The 19,610-nt window shown below is 38.9% G+C and overlaps 1 protein-coding gene across 3 annotated transcripts in view; it reads right to left on the bottom strand.

Annotated features, from left to right (window-relative positions):
* The window catches only part of LOC136979050 (probable U3 small nucleolar RNA-associated protein 11), a 164,335-nt gene extending 145,351 nt beyond the window's left edge, over positions 1-18,984 (bottom strand). The window contains exons 1-2 of one of the 3 annotated variants that reach the window (XM_067274945.1): positions 18,748-18,984; positions 5,608-5,700 (exon numbers count right to left, since the gene is read on the bottom strand). The gene's annotated coding sequence lies outside the window, so the exon portion shown is untranslated. Of the gene's footprint in view, positions 1-5,607; positions 5,701-18,724 lie in introns of all 3 variants that reach the window. The other 2 variants (XM_067274947.1, XM_067274944.1) reach the window with 2 other exon arrangements.
* Positions 18,985-19,610: the final 626 nt, after the last annotated feature.

The raw sequence follows: 19,610 nt of genomic DNA, 5'->3' as shown, positions 1-19,610 counted from the left end.
TATATAATAAATAAACGTTAAAATGAAAGTTTAACGACTGATCGTGTTTACCAAATCTGTCTGTAAAATATTAAGCGATGCTCTAGGATATAAATAATTCTTCGCTAAAAAGAAACTCATTTAAATATGATCATTGATAGCGGAGATGCTAAATTATCATTTAATCGTGCAGAGTTGGCGTCCAAAATGTTTTCATGAGCAAATTTGCCACGTTACAACGCTGCTAACGACAATTTGCAGTGACTTACCTTCCACCGTTCACTCGCACTTCCTAAATTTGTGGATTTATATATTTTTTTCTCCAAACGTCGAGCCTATCTCCTTTGGCAGCGTGAAGTGTCGCCTGCAGCAGCAGAAGTCTCGGTGGCCAATTTTTCCACCGTCCGAGCAGCAGGCCAAGGCAAATATCCGACCGAAGAACGTGATCGCCATACTTTCTACGACAGACAACGTGACCAAACTAAAAGAATGGGCAGACGATGGAAAGACGTTTCTGGATCGCTGCTGATACAAATATATACATGACCATCCTTCTCCCAATCAGTTGAGGCCTTCTTAAGATAGAATATAAAGGCTAAAAGCTACTACTCGACGAATAAAACTAGCAAATTTCTTCTAAATCATAAACTTAACTTTCTTTTTTTGCAGCATTATTTACTTCTAGTCTTACGCGGCAAAATTCGTTTCTATTTTAATTTAGAATAGTTCTTTCGATATAATTTTCTAAAACAGAAAAAGAATATCGTTAATTAACTAGACAAGAAGCTACTTATAATGTTTGTCAACCCTGTTTCCATGATCTTATCACTTATCGACGTAAGGAAAGGAGGAGAAAAAATGCACAAATTATATGTCTGGATGTCATGACCATAAGCTAGAGGAGGGTCGGATTCGATTCTATAATCAAAGGTCATGAAAGTCGCCTAATATTAAAATAAAAAAGAGACATCCTATCGTTTCATTGTCTATGACCCATCCAGATAAAATTATACGTCTACTATTTTAAAACGGGAGAAGTTTTTATTGATTTGTAAATGTATGCAAACCATATAATGGGTGTATAATGCATACTTATTCTGCCTTGGTTCTAAAATATAAATAACCCTCCTTTATACTTTAGCTTTATAAAGGGTTTATTTGTTACGCATAACGATTAAAAAAAAGTTTTTTCCACGTCTCCTTTTTTGATTCATTGTGATGCAAAAACTATTGTGACTGCAATCCTAAGCGGCCTTTAGCTCAACAAACTCGACTTGACTGATTATAAACAACCTGCAGAGCTTAGAACAAGTTAGAAAACTATTCTGGTTGTTAATATTTTTGGGACGAACAGCGGTACTCTCGCGTTATCCTCTGTCCAGCATGATTTAAATGTCAGCCATGCAGCAGTCCTGGCTAAAAAGAACAAGACTGTGTCATACTAACTCACCAAGTCGTGCATGAATGGATAGTCACAATGTCACTAAAGCGACAGGTGTGACTTAAATCCGAGTAAAATACCCCAATGATGACCTTGAGAGGTCATCGCAGATAAGAAGAGACAGCAAGTAGGAATGTGGTCACAAAAGCACCGATATCTGAAGTACAAAGGTTAGGATGTCTTGGCTAAGATGCTAAAGATATTGTACATACGATATCTACGCACTTCTTTCATAGAATTAAATGCAGCTACGGATAACATTACTTCAATTTTTCTTTTATACTCTACAACCTATACGAGAAGAATATTTAATTTCATCTCTATGCCTTTACAATTCCTCCCCTACTTAGTCTATATATATTTCGTCTAGCCATTTCTTATATATTTCTCGCCTAAACTGTCTTAAAAACTTTTTAAACAGACAATGATCTAGAAAGAAAATATAAGAACTATTCGGTCCGTTCGTTTCAGTTGTGTATATTTTTACTATACAAATCTAAAAAACATTTAAAAATATGCTCCGATTTACTTGCCTGATTAAATTATTCGTTCTTGATTTAATTACGAACGTTTAACGAATATTATTTAAAAAACATCCGAAGTATTTTTTGCTGTTATTTTTATTTAAATCAGCCTAAAATCCCGGTAAAGCACTTTTAATTTACAATAATAATAAATATATTAAGAAAATCAAGCGAGTATTATTTATGCACTTGTTTACAAATGAAAATATGCTGTAAATAATTACATTTTTAATTATATTTGTCGATCATCCCAGTTTAAAATCTTATAAATCCGGGAAAGTAAGTAAAAATATATGTAAAAATGATTGTGGCAGTTTTAAAATTTGCTTTATTTTTTATTTCTTCTGTAATGAGGTTGATATGTTTATAAATCAATTGCCGTTAATTGGATTAAGAGCAATAGGACGTTTCTCTTGGCGAAATCGATATTAGAAGTTGTGAGGATGGAAGGGAGCATTTTTTGAGGATGTGGAAAATATGAAATAGTTGGATCAAATGCTGCCGACAGGTGGCGTTAGGGAGTCATGGCGTCGCTGATTCATTGAGGTCGGGGAGCAAAAAGTGGAAACTTAATAAAGGAATCTTCGTTTGGCCGACTTTCCCGGTCGAGTTATTGAAGATCGTATTTGAGAGTTGGACGATTGAACGGAAGTTGTCGACTCTCTGGAAATAGCACGTCTAGCTATTAAGGGGAGACTGGACGAGATCACGTGCTGCGTTAACTGCTTACAGTAAGACAATTCGGACAGAATGATGGCGACGACAGTAAAAGTGGCCGTCCACTGGTCCTCTAGGGGGACAGACGGACAGTCGTTATACGTGCCGGCTTTTTAACTTCCCGCTTGACCTTCCGAGTCTCAAAAAAAGCGAGAGGATCGTAAAACTATGATTGTTAACGTTTCTTGTGATGAAAAGTTGGGCTAGGATAAACGGAGAAGACGTCTTAGTCCCTAGGACATCATTGTTTCCTACTTAATCACCTTTTATTGTCTGGCTATCGTTTGGTTAAGTCTTACAACCGGTAGGAGATGGCGGATGTCAATTATGTGGTTTAGAGACGAGATGGACACAGGACACCAGTCTATCCCTCGTGGGGTGGTGACGCGCGACCCTTAAAAATGGAGCCACTCCTTTCACCCGGGGCTAATGGCTTCTCTGCCGTTGATGTTCGGAATGTGTGGCATTCAAACCGACGTAATTGGGAGCACGGGGTGTTACTTTAATTACGATAGTAAAAGGAAGAGAATGAGAAATTAGAAAAGACATGTCATCTTTCCATTCTGTACTGTCAGCTCTTGTAAATACCATCCGGCGGGACGGTTCCTCGTTGACATTCTGTCTTTGTACTGTCGGCCTGGAAAACCTCATTTCCTTTGATGGGTCGTAGGTTACGTCAGCCAAAGGGGACACGTCACCGAATACTGGACAGGATGTGACGTCGGCATGAGTCACGTGAGTGGAAGAAATAATCCAGTTGGTCTTTATTTAAACTGAACTTTCGAATTTCTTAAAAGTTAAGCAATTTATTACAAGCACCGAAATTCGATCTCTATAAAGTTTTTCACACTTTACATGATGAACAATTTATTTTTGTAGATTACCTCTACCTCCAGCTTCTGGTTTTTTGTAGAAATTGTGCTGATTTTGGACATAACTTTCGATCTTATAACGCTTTCGAGTCTAAAAAAAGAATTGAAGACGGTTGCGAAAAGATCGCAGATTGTCCAAATGTAAAGAGAACGAGAGAGGTGAGCCACCGTCCAGAGAGGTCAGGTTAGTCCAAACCGGATTAGCGCACGACGTAATGGCCAATTCCCTTCTAATCTTGTTTCGGTCCCTAAGAAATTGGATCGTGGCTTCCATAGTAAATAATACGGGCCGACCATAACGGCAGCGGTGGAAGTGCTCATTTCTCTATTATCCTCCCTGGGAAATTGAGTTTTCCCGTCCAATCAAGAGAATGAGACTTACCCTTCTTCCCCCTGCCCAACACGTGGCTGCAACTCCTGCGCCTGGCCCATAGGTAGGTCTTTCAATAAGTAAAGTCAATGTCGTCTGATATCATCGAAACTGCTTCCATGCTCATTCGGAAAGCAATTCGTCTTTGTTTGATTTCTCTCCCTCTTTGAGAAATTTATTTAATGTAAGTGTTCCTGCCCAATGTAATAAAAATAGCCCATATGTTATTTTCTCTGCTTTATTATTTATTTTTGTTACATTTCTCGTGTTGAAAAATTTGAATAGTGCACTAAACTAATCGAAGATTGGGCTGGCGACTTCATTCTCTTTTGCGGATTTTTCTAGTTCAATATTTAGGGAGAGACTACCCAGTATGCAAGCAGAATGCGAAGAGAAAACGAAGAAAGTGACCGACAGATAATTGCAGTCACTTCTGTTAGAGTCATCATCCCTATAGACCAGCAGAGCGTAGACGAGATGTTGTCGGCTGATCTCTTGAGCTCTGCCGCATCCTTCTCTGACGTAATGGCTGACGACTACTAATCCACTCTGGGTGTCAGCCACGGTCACTTCCGGTCTATCAACTGACCGGAAACCCGCAGACAGGACTTTTTCCCTTCCTTCTTTCTAATGCTAGATTAGAGGGCCGGATCGTTTCGCCCGTAAGAATGGCTGATGTATCATATGTTTTTTTCTTCCTCTTGCCGTGTTAGCGATTAGTCTGTCAAATATAACGTCTAAGAATATGATGGCGCGTACGAGCAGAATACAGATTTTGGCATCTCTGACGCCTCTTCGATGTCTGGTTTGCATTCTGTCGAGAAATGCACACACGCCTTTCGCCTAACTGTGTGCCTACTGATAAATCACAAAGTAATGATACAGGTCGCTATCAGATAGAAGGATGACGTGATGATAAAATTAGCAATGGGACATAAAGATGGGATGGAAGGAAACGTAACAACACTAAAACAATAGGGGTATGCTAGTAAATGGCAAATTACCTGCTCTTTATCTCCGGACGAGATGGGTTACAGTGTAACCCGTTTGACACATACATTTCAATAACGAGTTATGTAGACTCGCACAATTTAAGGCTTTCTACACGGAGAGCAGCTTTAAATATTATGCAGAACGTGTTTATCGTGATCCATTACTATAATATTTTTATTGTTTTAAGTGTACACGCACTTAATTAAGCATCGTATAACTTATATATTATCTTAAAAGATTGACAGCTATGTACGGTGATGTTAACAATCTAAATAAATAGGAAGGAAATCATTTTTATAATGAATTCGTAGCTTTAATTACATTTATAGAGAAGTGCATCTGAAAGAAAATATTGCATTTGGATCATACGTCCCTGGCAATGAGCACATCTCTCTCTCCTTCTGAGACCTTATTCCTCTGGGTCTTTCTTGAATTACTAACCAATAGAGGCCAGAGAATATTATTGACACCTCGATATTCACTTCTCCGTACTTAATGTAAACAACACGTCGATATTTTCCTTAATGGATAGTTTATAGTCATCTCCTTCATTACCGTCCCACTCAATTCACTAGTAACAATTACCCACTTTCTGGCAATGAACTTCCCTATCGTTCTTTTTTTTTCCTCATTAATGAGAGTTTTTGAAACAGGTTGTGTTGACTTATATTCATACAGTATTTAAACTAATAGATTTATTATTATAATTACCTTACTACAATTAACAGGAGTTTGATTTCTTCCGTCTTCTCTTCACTTTTCAAACTCACGTTGCTGTCTCTGCTCGCATTTTTCTTTCGTTACCTGGGTTCAAAAATACGTTTAATTGAGTTAAAAATTGAAATGTGGCAGTTCTGGGTCAAGGATTAATGTATGTCAAGGCGTGCATACTTAACCTAAATTAAATACAGAGGTCACATATTGGTCCTAATTAGCTTAACGTCTTACTCCAAGTTGATGAATAAGAACTAAACATTATTTCATTTTTTTATAGACCAAAAATAACAGAATTATATTCGAATTAAATAATAATTTTTAACTTATTAAATATCCTAATTTTTTATTATCATTTTGTTGACAAATTATCTGAGATAAGATATCAAATTTTTTAAAATGAAGAACTCCTGCTAGAAAAATATTATAATTTATATAAATTTTCGGCCAGTGTGATAAATGAGATATGAGATAACGAGAGACAAGTCTGGATGATACGATATCATCTCTAATTATCCAGCTGTCTGTCAGTCTGTACGTAATCAGAGAATCTTCTCTTTATAATGAGGAAGAATCGTTGCTTTTTCTGAGTTGATTCAAGCTTTTAAAGATTTATACATATTTTTAATGAATTGATTAAAATTTAAAATAATTTTCCTACATTTTTTCTCTAACAATTAAAAAAAATTTCTGTTTTCTTTCCTTTTCGCTGACTTAATAATTAGTGTTTTGCATAAACATAACGAAATAAGTTAAAAACATTTAAGTTTTAACAATAAAATTAACCATGAGCTTTTGAAAGTTTAAATTTATAGGCTATATTGTATCGAATTTAACTGTAATTTTGAAATTTTTAACAAGAAAATTAATTTTTTTACATTATTTTCACATAGGCTATTTCCTGTTAACAACCAAATTGTCGTAAGTTAATTATTATTTAATAATTTTTGTTTATATTTCGATTCGATGATATTTCTAATTCGAATTAAAACATTGTTTAGAATTAAGTCATATTAATTATTTAAAAGTCGAACGGTATTTTTTAAAATATGTTAATTATTTTTCGTATTTTCAATCTTGTTTCCTTGTTATTTCAATGTCTCTGCTTTTAAATGACTTATTTAATTTGTTAAATAATTTATTAATTATTATTTGTGACTGTTAATGATTTATTAATCAGCAAGTGGAAAGTAGAGAGGAATGAAGAAAAAGAATTATTTTATCTGTCGATAGTTTAAACCGCAAAAAAATGAAATAAAAGAAAAATTACTCGTCGACTATAATTACAAAAAGTGCATTTAGTAAGATAATGGGCTAAAATCTACCATTGAAAGAATTGGATTATCTTAATGATATTTTCATAAAGAAAAAGCCAATCGGATATTGCAGAGAAGGCGAAGTAAGAGGGGAGATGGAAGGACTAATCTTAGAAGTTAGTTTGTGTTAGATATCAGCTGGCGGCAATCTAGGAAGAAACTTTATTTAACAACGATATAACATCTGAGCGAAAGTAGGCCGAGCATCTAGTTGATTGGAAACAGTGGCGATATGCAAATGGGCTGCACAGCGGGGAAAATTTGACACACTCGCACCGAGAGCGATTGGATGTGGAAGAAGAAAAAACCTCGACAGGTTGGTGTCTCCATGGAGACGGGGTAATTGGGGATTGGGGGAGAAATTAGGCCCCCTATTAAGGGTAGACAGACAGCGCTAGGCGATGATTGAGAACACGGTTGTGTTTTGACACAAGACGATGAGAATTGATGAATGCGGTTTCGGGGTGGGTCATCGGTCCCGGGGACTCTTTCTGCTCTTGTCTCCCCTCTATTGTTGACCAAAGTAATTGTCTCCTGTTTGTTTATTACGGATTCTTCACTCCGGTACTGCGCTAACCATCGTGCCCATTTATTTCAACCCTCCTCTATTTGTTTGTTTTCTGCATCTCTGACAATCGGCCGATATTTAGATAAAGAGAGATTATGATAAAATTTGCATTTTATTTCAGAAAATTCTGTTTTTTGTTATATATTTCACTAATAATAATGTTAAAAATAAATTTAAGCTTTTACGCGTAATATAAAATAGTACTTTATTAATACAATTATTAATAGAAGATGACTGTTTTTCACAAATTGGCGAGATAGAGATGATGTCCTGATAGAAAAAAAAAAAAAATTGAATATTTTTCTCGACTTGACAGAGGCTTACGTTAAGTTAAAAACGCCGATTTATCCATTAAAGCGCTAAGCTGTTTATAAACCAGTTTAGGCCGGTTAAATAGTGTAATTTTCCAACTTTGTGCCTGCTTAGCCCGCATATTAATTGGAGTCGGACCAGCCATAGCCACAGGTGTTTCGACCGTTGGTTCCCGCCGGCGCTAACAGAGGTCGCTAGTGGTGATAGGAGCGATAGTCTCTCCAGTGTTGCCATGACGACGGGACAGTAACAAAAAGAGAAACTTTTAAGTTGGTGAAGTTTAACTGCAGACGGCATTTATCTTCGGATGGAAACTGCGATAGAGAATGATCGGTGGCGCCTGAGACAACGTAAGAAAAGAGGAGCGATCGAAAATACGCTTCTTTTTTGCGCAGCTGTTGGTTGCATCACGTGACTCGATCCACTCCACCTGCTAGGTTCCGCAGTCCGGCAACACCTGGACCGTCCCGACTGTGGCATGTGCTTAGCGTGCAACTTGGTCATCCAGAAGAACCAGGCGGCTCGAAAGCAAGTATTTGGGACGTGGGGGATTATCAACTGGCATTCGCCTCCTATCACGTCATCGAGCCGGCTCGTCAGCAGCTGTAAGGCGCCAGTTGTTCGAGTCGAAAGATGCCTCATACTTCTGAATTTCGACCACTCTAATTACCTCCTGTCTCCTTGGCTGTGGCTCTGCCTCTTTCATAGGAGGTCTCCCGCCTACTCAATCCTTCCACCGGGAATTCTCAGCAGGGGTGCACCGTCGACAAATCCCTATTTAATTTCTTTCTTGCCGCTCCATTAAAAATGTCGGGTTAGTCATTACGTGTGTAGATCTTCCAACACCTGAGTCTGGCGCGCTTTCATTTTTTTCTGTCTTCCTCTTCCTCGGTTTCTCTTTTCTCTCCGCACATCTGCAATCCCCGACATCGCTCCAACGTTTTCAAAATTTCCCACAAACCCGTTCTGTACACCGTTTATTACGAAACCCACATACTTCGAGAGGAATAAAAATGATCCGCATCCTCCATATTCGTTCAGATAAACTGCGCCGCTTCGTTTCGTAACAAACCAGGGTTGAGAAGAGACGAGTCGGATTGTGTCAAAATAAATCGCTTAACTTCGTAATCGGGCTTACTGTCAAGCATTGTCGAGTGCTGTCATATAGCAGTACTCACTCTGTAGATTGTCTAACCAGTTTTGTTATCGGGCTTCTCAATCGGCGTGTGCAGACTATCCCATCATTCCGTCACAAAGTGGAGTTGGCAAATTGAGAGGGAGTTGGAAAAAATTAAACTTATTATTATTTTTTATTTTTTTGTGGAATTATTGAATTTCTCCTATCTATCTCTCTAATGTACAATAATGGTTCTCACTTTATATTGAAACAATCTTAAGAGATGACAATGAAAAAAGGAACATATTTTCACGTCTTGTTGAGTTGGGGAAAGGCCAATTCAGCTGTAACAGCACGTACTGTAGTTAAAATGATGATAAATGGCTTTCTGCACTGACGAATGACAATGTTTGTTATTTCTGCAACGACTACAGATATTTCTGCATGATGAGGCAATCACCTTCAAGGATCTTTCTTCTAATAGGTTCTTTCGTCTTGTGACGTTTTGCATCCTTTACCGGTGTAAAATTTATTATTGTAGACTCGACCAAAAAATAAAGAATCGTGCTCAAAATTTGGAAAAAAGAGGCTGACTTTCACTTTTAAGATAAAGGGATCCTGTTTTTCTGATTAACTTTTGTAGTAAAAAATTTTCATCTCATTGCGTGACTTGTCGACACGGTACAACTAAACCTTTATTCTCTGCAACGTTTCTAATTACCAAATCAATTATAGAAATGAATAGAGTTCGCACATTGAGCACGAATCTCCTACTTTACTAGACTTGGGTAGCTTATGATTCTGTAGAGAACGTGAAGTGTTCTGTCATTGCTGTCTGGATAGACCGCTGAACGATTCAAATTGGTTAAAAATTAAAGTTAACCTAAATTAAAAATTCGACCTTTAGAAAGACAAACAATTAAAAAATGAAATATATTTCCTCGAAACGTCTGTTTTTTATACATTACGTTGGGTCGAAGCACTCCGATTACAGCAAACAATTTATAAAAACTTAAACTTTGAAAATATGTAGCTTAAAGAGCGTAAACAAAAGAGAAATATTTTATTTTTATTTTTATGGTGGGAGTTTAAAAGAAAATTCAAGCGTGGGCCTCTCGTGAAGGTTCCAAGACAATGTTTCAAAGTGGCGCTATTTAGAAAGGAGATGACATTAGCCTCCTTTTGGCAAAAGACAAATGGTTAGAACTCACGTTACGTGACGTCAAATAGGAAATAAAGAACCACCTGCACAGATTTTTGCCTCGTGTAGTCGAGTTTAGCCTATGGGCTGCCACTTTCTCCGCAGGTATGAAAAGAAGGAAGGAAAAAATGTTTTTACGAGGATGAGTTACGATGCACAAAAAATCACCAACGTGTAATAATTCCAATTAAAGTTTCGGAGAAGAGTGAAAAATGCTGATCAGAAAGTAATTTCCAGTTTTATGTCAGAAATAAAGCGGAAATCGCATCATAATTGGCAACATTCCTGGAAAACAAACCAATCATCAAATCCTCATTGAAATTGTTGCGAATTGGGCAGTTTTTTCTTTTTCTCCCTTATCATTGGGACGGAGGAAAGGGGGTAAAGAAAGAAAGAAAAAAGAGGCAACAACAGAAAAACCCTCGGGAACCCTGAAGGTCTTTCGACATTTCCAGACACAATTCGTGTCCCAGTTTAAAATTTCTCATCGATTGGAAGGTTAATGAAGTTAAGGAGGAGAGCCGGAGAAGCCCGGGGCTCCGTACTACGAGATCGCACCAATTTCCAAACTTACAATTCATTTCCTGACTTTCCTACACTTTCTTATCGTTGATTGGTTATCTGAATTTCCGGTGCCTGAATTAGTGACGTCTTTTTAACTGGTTCTATGCCAGTCACGTCTTGTAAAATCGATGTCGTTTGGAGGCACGGGAGTATCAATAAAGACCAGACTTCCGAAACCGGTAAATATAGTGAGGTGACCAGGTTAATTTAGCACCAGACGTTGCCTCTAGAAACAAGTCTGTATCGTTGTAATACCATACAATTACACAATCATTTTCTGCGCTAACTTGTCATTAGTTCGGCATTTTGGACACATCTGCTGTCCCACTTTTATAGCGTCAAGCAGTCTGTGGAGAGACAATAGTTATCAATTGTCGAGATAGTCGTATGCTACTAGTCGGAATCTACAAAACTGGATCTAGTCGAAAAATTGCTTTCAGCGACGGGACGCACATAGGCGAGTGCTTTAGACGTGACTTCTCTTAGCTAGTCCTGGGAGAAAACGAGATTTACTAAGACGTAACGACAAGGAGAGGATGGTTTGGCGCTCTCACTTGATTTTCCCCAATAAAAAGCCAAGCTCGTGGTCACTTTATCTCTTCATCCCCCGTACCTTCCGCCTCGGAGCGCTGGCGCCAATTCGATTTCCTTCCCTTCACGTCCACAGCCGAAATCTGTGGGTCAGAGTGCGGGGGGGAAATCTAATATTCTGTCTTCCATTGTCCCTGCCGTCGGCGTCCATCCCTGGGGATTGCTGATATGTCCCTTAGAACCCTTAGGGAAACGTCGGAAAAAATTGCCACCTCGCGCGACTACCACGTGATTTCTGATGTCATGATTCCACCTTGGAAAAACAATTTTTCGGTAAACCACAAGCTGTTTTGGAAGTAAATCAACATCGGTTTACAACGTGCCGCTTTTCTACAGCCCTAAATAAAAAATGGTGTAAAAACGACATCAGTGCTAGCAGCGTTTATACCCATGATATTAAAGAGCTCGTTTGAAAAAGTAATTTTATGTAATTACGCGTTTTTGATATATCAAGACGATATTGGATAGTAAATTTTGTAGAAACATAAGGCAACCGAAAGTAGTCCATCCACTCCCAATAAGATATGTTATTCATCAAAATCGATTGAGCCGAAGGGAGAGTCTTTCAAAGCGAAAGATAAACATTTAAATCAAGTCAGAAGTGTATTTCTATTTAGAAATACTTGTCCCAATTGGCTCGGATTCTTAGGAAAAAAATTAAACAACCAGAAAAAAATCTTGTCAAATGCTTTTATCAATATTACACTCTTGTAGAAATGGTAGAAACACTTTGTTAGATATGTGCCAGTGCTTACTTGTGTTTCTAAACACTCGCTTACTTAACAACTCAGTGGAAGTGTTTTTTAAAAATATTAATTAATCTAGAAGATAATCCTACTTATATTTGGCGTTCTTATAATTATTATTTTAATTCCTCTGACATTAAACATTTGGTTAGAATTTTATTTAAATTGTGCAAATCCTATTTTTATATTCACGGTAATCATACAATTTAACGAATAAAACGTTTTAACGAAAAAATGGACTAAAGAAAAAGCAGAAAAGATGAATTAGATAAAGATAAGCTTATTAAAAATAAGAATTTACTTAGGGAAAACTTGTTTATTACGAAGGTTCTGAAAGTTAAATTATATCTTGGAGTTTTTAATCATCCGACAAAAGTTATTTTTCTGATAAGAGAGATTAAACATTTGTAAAAATAACCGAAAAGATATTTATCTCGGGAATTGCGGCTTTCTCTTTCTCGCTCTTTTCTGATAACAAGTAGCACGCTTAACAGCTGATGATAGGAGCAGCTGTTGAGCAATAGCCTTGACCCAAAACGTTTTCATTCCGTCCTAACTTAGTTGACCCTTTAGGCCATCTCGCAAGGAACTTTCCTTCACTGACTCCATAAAAGACACTAAACTCCATTTTTTATGGAAAGCGAAAATTTACCGAGATCTGTCAAAAGACTTAAGTCGTCAATTGAGTCTTTAACTTGTCTCATTAATTACTTGCCTTCTCAAACCCAAACCATCTCCTATTCAGCCTATTAATTCTTACTACCGAATTCCTTTTCGAAAGTAAAAAAGTACCACGGCATGCTCCTAGTCTATCTTAATGATATCTTAATAGCGGGTTTTCTATGATATATTAAAGGACCACTACTCGACCATCTTTCAATTTACCGTGAATCAGGTTTAGCTCCTATTTGCTTGTGGATTAATTGTCATAATTGCCTTAAATTTTCTTCAGCAGAGGCGAAATGGGTTGTCTCGTATTTGCCATTTCTCGTAAGCCATTCGTCACTTAATCATCAGACAATGAATAGGCTCAGACATCTTTATAAACTTGTTAAAAGTTAACGTCACTCCTTCCCTCTCCGAATAAAATTAAATAAAAATATAATCAGGAAAATTGCTAATTTTAAGAAGCGTTCACTTATGATAAACGTTCGGAGGGAGAACCTAAAACAGATTGCACAATTAAGAAGAACATTCTGCCATCCTCGTATTTTAATAACGAGTGGTGATTTCTCCCGCTTCTCGTTCTGAATGGATAGCTAAGGCAGCCCTAGCATTAAATAAACTTGGTACGAGGAGGCCTTTTATCGCCAATTACCTCTAGAACTATGTCGTTCCTCCTAGTGGACATGGTGTGTCATTGTACTTAGTTAAATTGCGATGGAATTTCCTGGTGTCCCGTCCAGGAACCAGATCCGGTGACAGGAAGATAGAACATAATAAATTGTTGTATGTTTAGAACGGCGAAGAAAGTCAGGTAGGCCAGCCTAAGGCCAGGTTCGGTAAGCTGGTTTTCTTAGATTGCAGCTGTCCCAGGTAACAGGATATCCTGGTTAGGGTACAGCTGCCTGGAGGACTTAGTCGATCTGATGTAGTTTAATCACTTCTGGTCTGTCTACAACTTTTTTCGTTTCACATTACGACTTAAGACCTTCCAGGTTCAAATAAATAAATATTATAATTTATTAATCGTTTCTCGTAACGGATTGCTTGGCGGAAAAAGAACGATAATGCTAAACACTACCATAATTATGTGACATTACTGGTTATTGTCTCTTAATTTAATTTGTTGTATTTTTTTATTTTTTTAAAGGAAAGTGCATGCAGTGTAAAACACTCAACTACTATTAAGGGTCATTTTAGAATAATTGGTCAAATCCACTCTTTTAATAATAATACGATTTGACCGCGCTATCATTTTCATCTTCATCCTTGAGTAGAAACGAATTTTTGCGAATCCCTTAAGGTATACAACGAAGGTCACCACGAGAGGGAGGGTAGACCATTTTACGGACTGTAAGTGTACGTGTGTGTGTAAACCTGCCTATCCACTAAAGCCTGCCTTATAATACAATGCTTTCTTCCGTCAGGGTTATGATTAAGGATAGAACTCGCAATACCACGTGACGGGGTACTCACTGCTAGCTAGATAACGGTGATTACCGAGGGCGTGTGACACAAGTGGTTAAGGAACTAATTCGAGCCGTCCCTCTTCCTAAAACAGTCACGTGACTCGAAAGGTTTAAACAAAATGAAAAGAAACATCGTGTCACCCACGGATTCACCCGCAATTGATATTTTAATATAAGTCATGTGTGAGAAGTTCTGTATTTTCACTCACAGATTCTTATCTTATATTTGAATTTTAATTAAATTATGAAGAAAAAATGCCAAAATATGTTTGACTGCCATGTTATTTTTTCCAATCATAAGTTGAAACAAATTTAATACTAAGGTTTGGATTTATATGGATACTTGTCATATGATTTGTGTGTTGGAAGGAGATAGGAGTTGTCCGGTTAGAGGTCTTGCAAGCAAGGTATCACATCCGAGACGATGCGGATGGAATAATAAGAAACTCATGCGAAAACAAAAAATTATTAGCACTGACCTTCTTCACCTTTGTTCGACTTGGAGGTTGGAAGTAGAGTCGAGTAAGCTGAGCACGAATCGGACGAGTCTATTTTAGCCGCGGGCTACAGAAAAAAGGGTTAGGAAACAGGAAGAAAAGCTATTACTTTCCTGTACGCTATATCTGTCATTCCTCGGTTCATGTCCTCGTGCGTCCTGTCAAAATTTTTTGGCTTCTCCTCGGTGCTTAAGGCAGATAAAACCTGTTTACCACTGGCAGACGGGATTCCTACTTTTTCGTTCTTTCTTTTTTGTAATCAAAATCCTTCGCAGTTAAAGAGGAAAAAATGTAGAGAAATCGAAAAGCGCCGTAGTTAACGCTACTCGTTTGGTCTTCCAATCTATTCATCATCGATGCAACTATCTCCAATTCTATACGCAACAGCCCGGGGTAATTACAGAATCAAACAAACATCATCTCTCATCGCGAAGCAGGAATTTTACATAGATTGTCCAGCATCCACGAAGTCTAACGAATTTTTATTTCTTCTCTTAGTGAATTCCTCCATATTTATTTAACATCTGCACATGAATGGATCAAAGTAAGTTTCGAATGTGTCGCCCCGGGCCGAGACAAACATCAGCTTTGTTTTAATTCCTCTTTGGGAGTTTTCTCTGCAAACAGGTTTTTGGCAGCTTCCCTTTCCCCTCAATCTGCGACTTTATGCTTTTGGAAATGGCAACTGCGGATGAATATTCAATAGTACATTCAATGAGACTTAAACAAATAGTTCCACGCGCTTTCTTTTTGTTCCTAGCGCTATTGATATAGCTCGAGGGGAATTTAACAGTGGTAAACAGTTTACGCACCACACAACCAAGATGGAAGCCATTCAACGGCTGTTCCAATTATCCTCTACCACTCCATTGTATATCCTTGATTTCCATAGTTTAAGCGAGAGAAAGAGAGAAAAGGGTGGAGACTTACCCCGTCCGAATGTCCACTGCACGTACTGATTTACTACTCCGTGCGACACGGCTACAAACGTCTTCTATTATTGGCTAATTACCGGACGGTTGCTGCGGAGATGGAGTTTATTGGAAACTCCTGTCTGAATACAAACGACGTTAGTAAGATCAGGACTCTAAGCTTCAGCCAAGGTACAAGTGGATCGATGCTTTTGCTCGTTTGAGTTACCCAGATAAACGGGCATTTAAATAAATAGCTACTGTATTACGTTTCTACTTAATAGAACAAAGTTATTGTTTCGGGCATAAAAATCAAACGAGTAGAGAGAGTTTGAGTTGGTGTTAGATAGGCTAATTAATTTTTGATGATTTTTTTCTACCTCGAAGAGTCGTGAAAACGCACTTTCGTTAGATAAGGTTGCAGTTACAACCAAGAAAAATGCCGTTAATTTCGCCATATACTTCATTACCCACCTCCTACAATCTAGACTAATTCTTGTTAAATTTAGAATCCGAGCTATCTTAAAATGATCTTTAAGCTCTTCTAAAATTATGTTAAACCATTTCTAAATGCTATATTAGTATACATAAAAATAGTTTAAAATCACGTTAAACTTATTTTAACGATAAATAAAATCAATTTTAGATTGCACTTGCTAAAAAATCACTACAGTTTAATATAAAAATTGCAGTATTTAACTTAAATTCGAATACCTCTGGGAGACCAAATGCAATACAAATATAAGCAAACGTTAATACATCAGATCAATTTAAAATAATTTAAAAATAAAGAATACAACGTCCTTAATCATTTTAAAAATAAATTTTAATAATGTTAAATATTAAATAAATAATTATCTTGCAATAGTGAAGGTTAAATTGTTGTAGAAAGGACGTAAATTACCGAACTTTACAGGGAAATCAAGAAGTGAAGCCGCACGAAAAAGAAGCAGCGATCTTCTGAGATTAATTTCTAACAAAATATGATACGTTTTTAATGAGAATTGTCGAGATGCTTCAACTGCATTCTTCTCATTCTTAAAATAATCAAAAGCGACTGAAAAATTTCCAAGCTACTCTTTATGTTAAACTGCAGAAAATATTTTATTTTTCAAACCGAATCAAGGGTTTGCGGATCGATTTTATAATGATTTATAGAAGATAGAACAAAGATATTGAAGAGTAAGAGACTCGATGGCACCGCTGAACATGATGAATGACGGAATGAAACTTTCTCATCCGTCTTTTGTTGGAAAGAAGCTCTAAGACTTCCGCAGTCAATCTTTACCTTTAGCTTATCTTTCGAGCTAAAAATCGGCGTAAGAATTTTGGGTCCAGTTCCGATACGCCACGGTTATGCGTCTATCGTCCCAGATTTTGTAGGTTATTTTCTTAAAGATATTAATTACAACTTCTCCTTGACCCTTGCTACCCGGCTGTCGCCACCAATTGGAGAAGATTTCCATCAAGAATCCATTTATAACTCGGGCCCAAAATAGCCCAAGGCGGCCATCTTCACGCTTAATTAAAAGAGGTCATTTGAATAATTCGGCTCGAAGTGGCACTAGAGGGCACTATTACACACTGACCCGGCCACCTACGTAAAATTCTGGTTTGGACGACCCGTGGCGATAGAATTACGGAGAAAGAACGGTCGTCGGAGGTGTCTGCGTCGAGTGACGCGTGGCAAAAACTCTGAATGCTTAATGACACGTCTTTAACATCTCCCCAATCAGCGGTTCTCCGTGTCAAGCGTGCAGCCTCAAACCCACAGCCCGCCAAATCAGTCATTAGCAGCCTCCGCAGCATCCACGTCGCCATGGAGACCACCAATTAGTGCACCGTAAACATGTGGCCGTGCTACTACGTCATCGATTCGTGTGTTGGCACGCAAACACTCTTTGCCGTCTCTTCTCGTGTTACCGACGGTAACGTAAGACTAATCGTCTCCATCATGATGGCTTCGGATGGTTCTCGGTATCTCACTTATACACTGTATCAACGCCAGCTGTGCCATGGCGTGCGGTCAAACCGAGCAGGCGGGCAGCTCGTTGTCTCTTATTAAATCTTGCAACCAGTCGGCAACCTCCCGATTACTAACTACGATTTGTCAAAATGCACTTTGTCGAATCCCGTTTCACCTGTCGTCATATTTATCCCATTGTAAACTAGAAGAATAATGAGAAGAAAAACAAGCACTACGTAAATGATTTCGGACGCACTTGTTGATATCCGCATTTATCAGTAAATAGAGATTTAACGATTTTTTAAAAGTCGAATTTTATCCATGAAATTCATTAAGGAACTCTCCAATGACGCGATTTGATTTAAGCTCCGATGGGAGGAGAGCCGCTCCACGAGTTCAATTTAGTCGGACAATTATAATAGTCTCTACCACTTTAGTTCTATCGTGTAACCGGGACGAATATCGCAACTGTTCAAATAAATTATTGAAAGCTAAGGGAGTGCCAATGATTCGCACGCGATCTTTACCGAGTGAAGTAAAAATGGCAAAAATCACTAGCCCGGAGCGTGGAAACGCGGTTACAGAAAAAGAATAATCGCATTGACTGCGATAATGTTTTTTGCTATATTTGCAATATGGCGGACGGTGACGTAAGAGATCTACAAGTTCACCTTGAAGATTGGCGGTGACGTCACCGACCCGCTACCCTAACGTAGCTACTCTGTTTACGTGCGACGGTGTCCTTCGAGCGGTGTTAATATAGACTGCACAACTTTTGGACGACATCCAATGGTTCGTAAACGAGGAAAAGTATCGACCGATAACGAATCGCGCCTGTCAGATCGAAGAAAAAAACACCAGACAATTGTTACACCGACGAAACGCATTAGCGCTAATCGCGTAGTAAAGCGTAGGCCCTCGCTACCGTACACGGCACGAATGTCGTCAACCGCTAGCGATCTTCGAGGCGCGAACGGGACGTACGGACGCCATTTTGAGCCCCGGAACGCCTTCTAGTTGGGACGGCATCTAGAAGTATCCGGCGGAACGGCACGGAACCAAAAACCTACCGTCCCACACTCACCCGATCGGCCATTTCGGTTGGCGCTGTCTCACGTGATGCGTGCGAAGCGGCGATAGAAGGCAACGCGGCACGCGTATCACGCACGTTCCACCCACACGAGCCGCGCGACGCGTACGTAGCCGCGAGTCTCACCTGAACGGCTGGAAGTGGTGGTGGTGGCCGGTGGTGTCTCAAGGTAGTCGTCGCTTCTCCGTCACGGCTCCCGTCTGCCTAGCCGGGACCCCGTGCCGGGTGTGTCTGGCGCTCGCCCGTTATGTATGCAAAACCGCCGGGACTCTGGCATTCAGTAGTTGAAGAGTATTAGCAATGGTAATGATGACTGTAGTGGCGGCCAGGCTTGCAATGAGTTGCCTGTACCCAGAGGTTCGCAAAGCTGCTAGTGGGAGAGACGAGGCTTTGCACGCAACCTCCGCGATTAATATTTTATAGGGGGGCGAGCTCGGCTCAACGTCCACGCTGAATTATCAACAAAGACGAGGATGGCAAGCCTAAACAGCCAAGTCCGGCTCGTGTATGGGACCGTGTTCGGCATTCTCAATGCGGCAGGACAGCTTCCACTCCTTGTCCGGCAGCACAATGCCCGTTCGCCTTTCTTCCTTGACTTCTCCCCTATTTTCGGGGGGTGCCAAATAGGCTTAGGGGACCGGGGTTCCGTTCGCCTCCGGGCCGGCACGTCCCTCTTCTGTCAACACGTTTCGGACAGTCGAGTTAATGTCACTTTTATGTCCAGAAATCTCCTCCGGTCTCGCACCTCGTTTAACTCGATTTTTTTTTTAACCTCCGCCTTATCCCGTAACTGGCTTAACATAATTACGCATCTTCTGATGGATGGCAATTAAAATTAATTTTTTGGTTGCAATCTCTCCGCGTTAAATAATCGATCCATCCAAATTCGAAAGTCTATAATTCATTCGTTTGAGAAGAAAAAGAGCGGATGCAGTTTCCATAGAAATTAAGAATGTTGGCGAGGGGAAAAACTTTGGCAGCGTCAAAAT

The sequence above is a fragment of the Centruroides vittatus genome, unplaced genomic scaffold, assembly GCF_030686945.1.
Source record: "Centruroides vittatus isolate TY-2023 unplaced genomic scaffold, ASM3068694v2 contig_575, whole genome shotgun sequence".
Lineage (NCBI taxonomy): Eukaryota > Metazoa > Arthropoda > Arachnida > Scorpiones > Buthidae > Centruroides > Centruroides vittatus.
The sequence above is the reverse complement of the archived record's forward strand: the minus strand, read 5'-3'. Positions and strand labels throughout refer to the sequence as shown.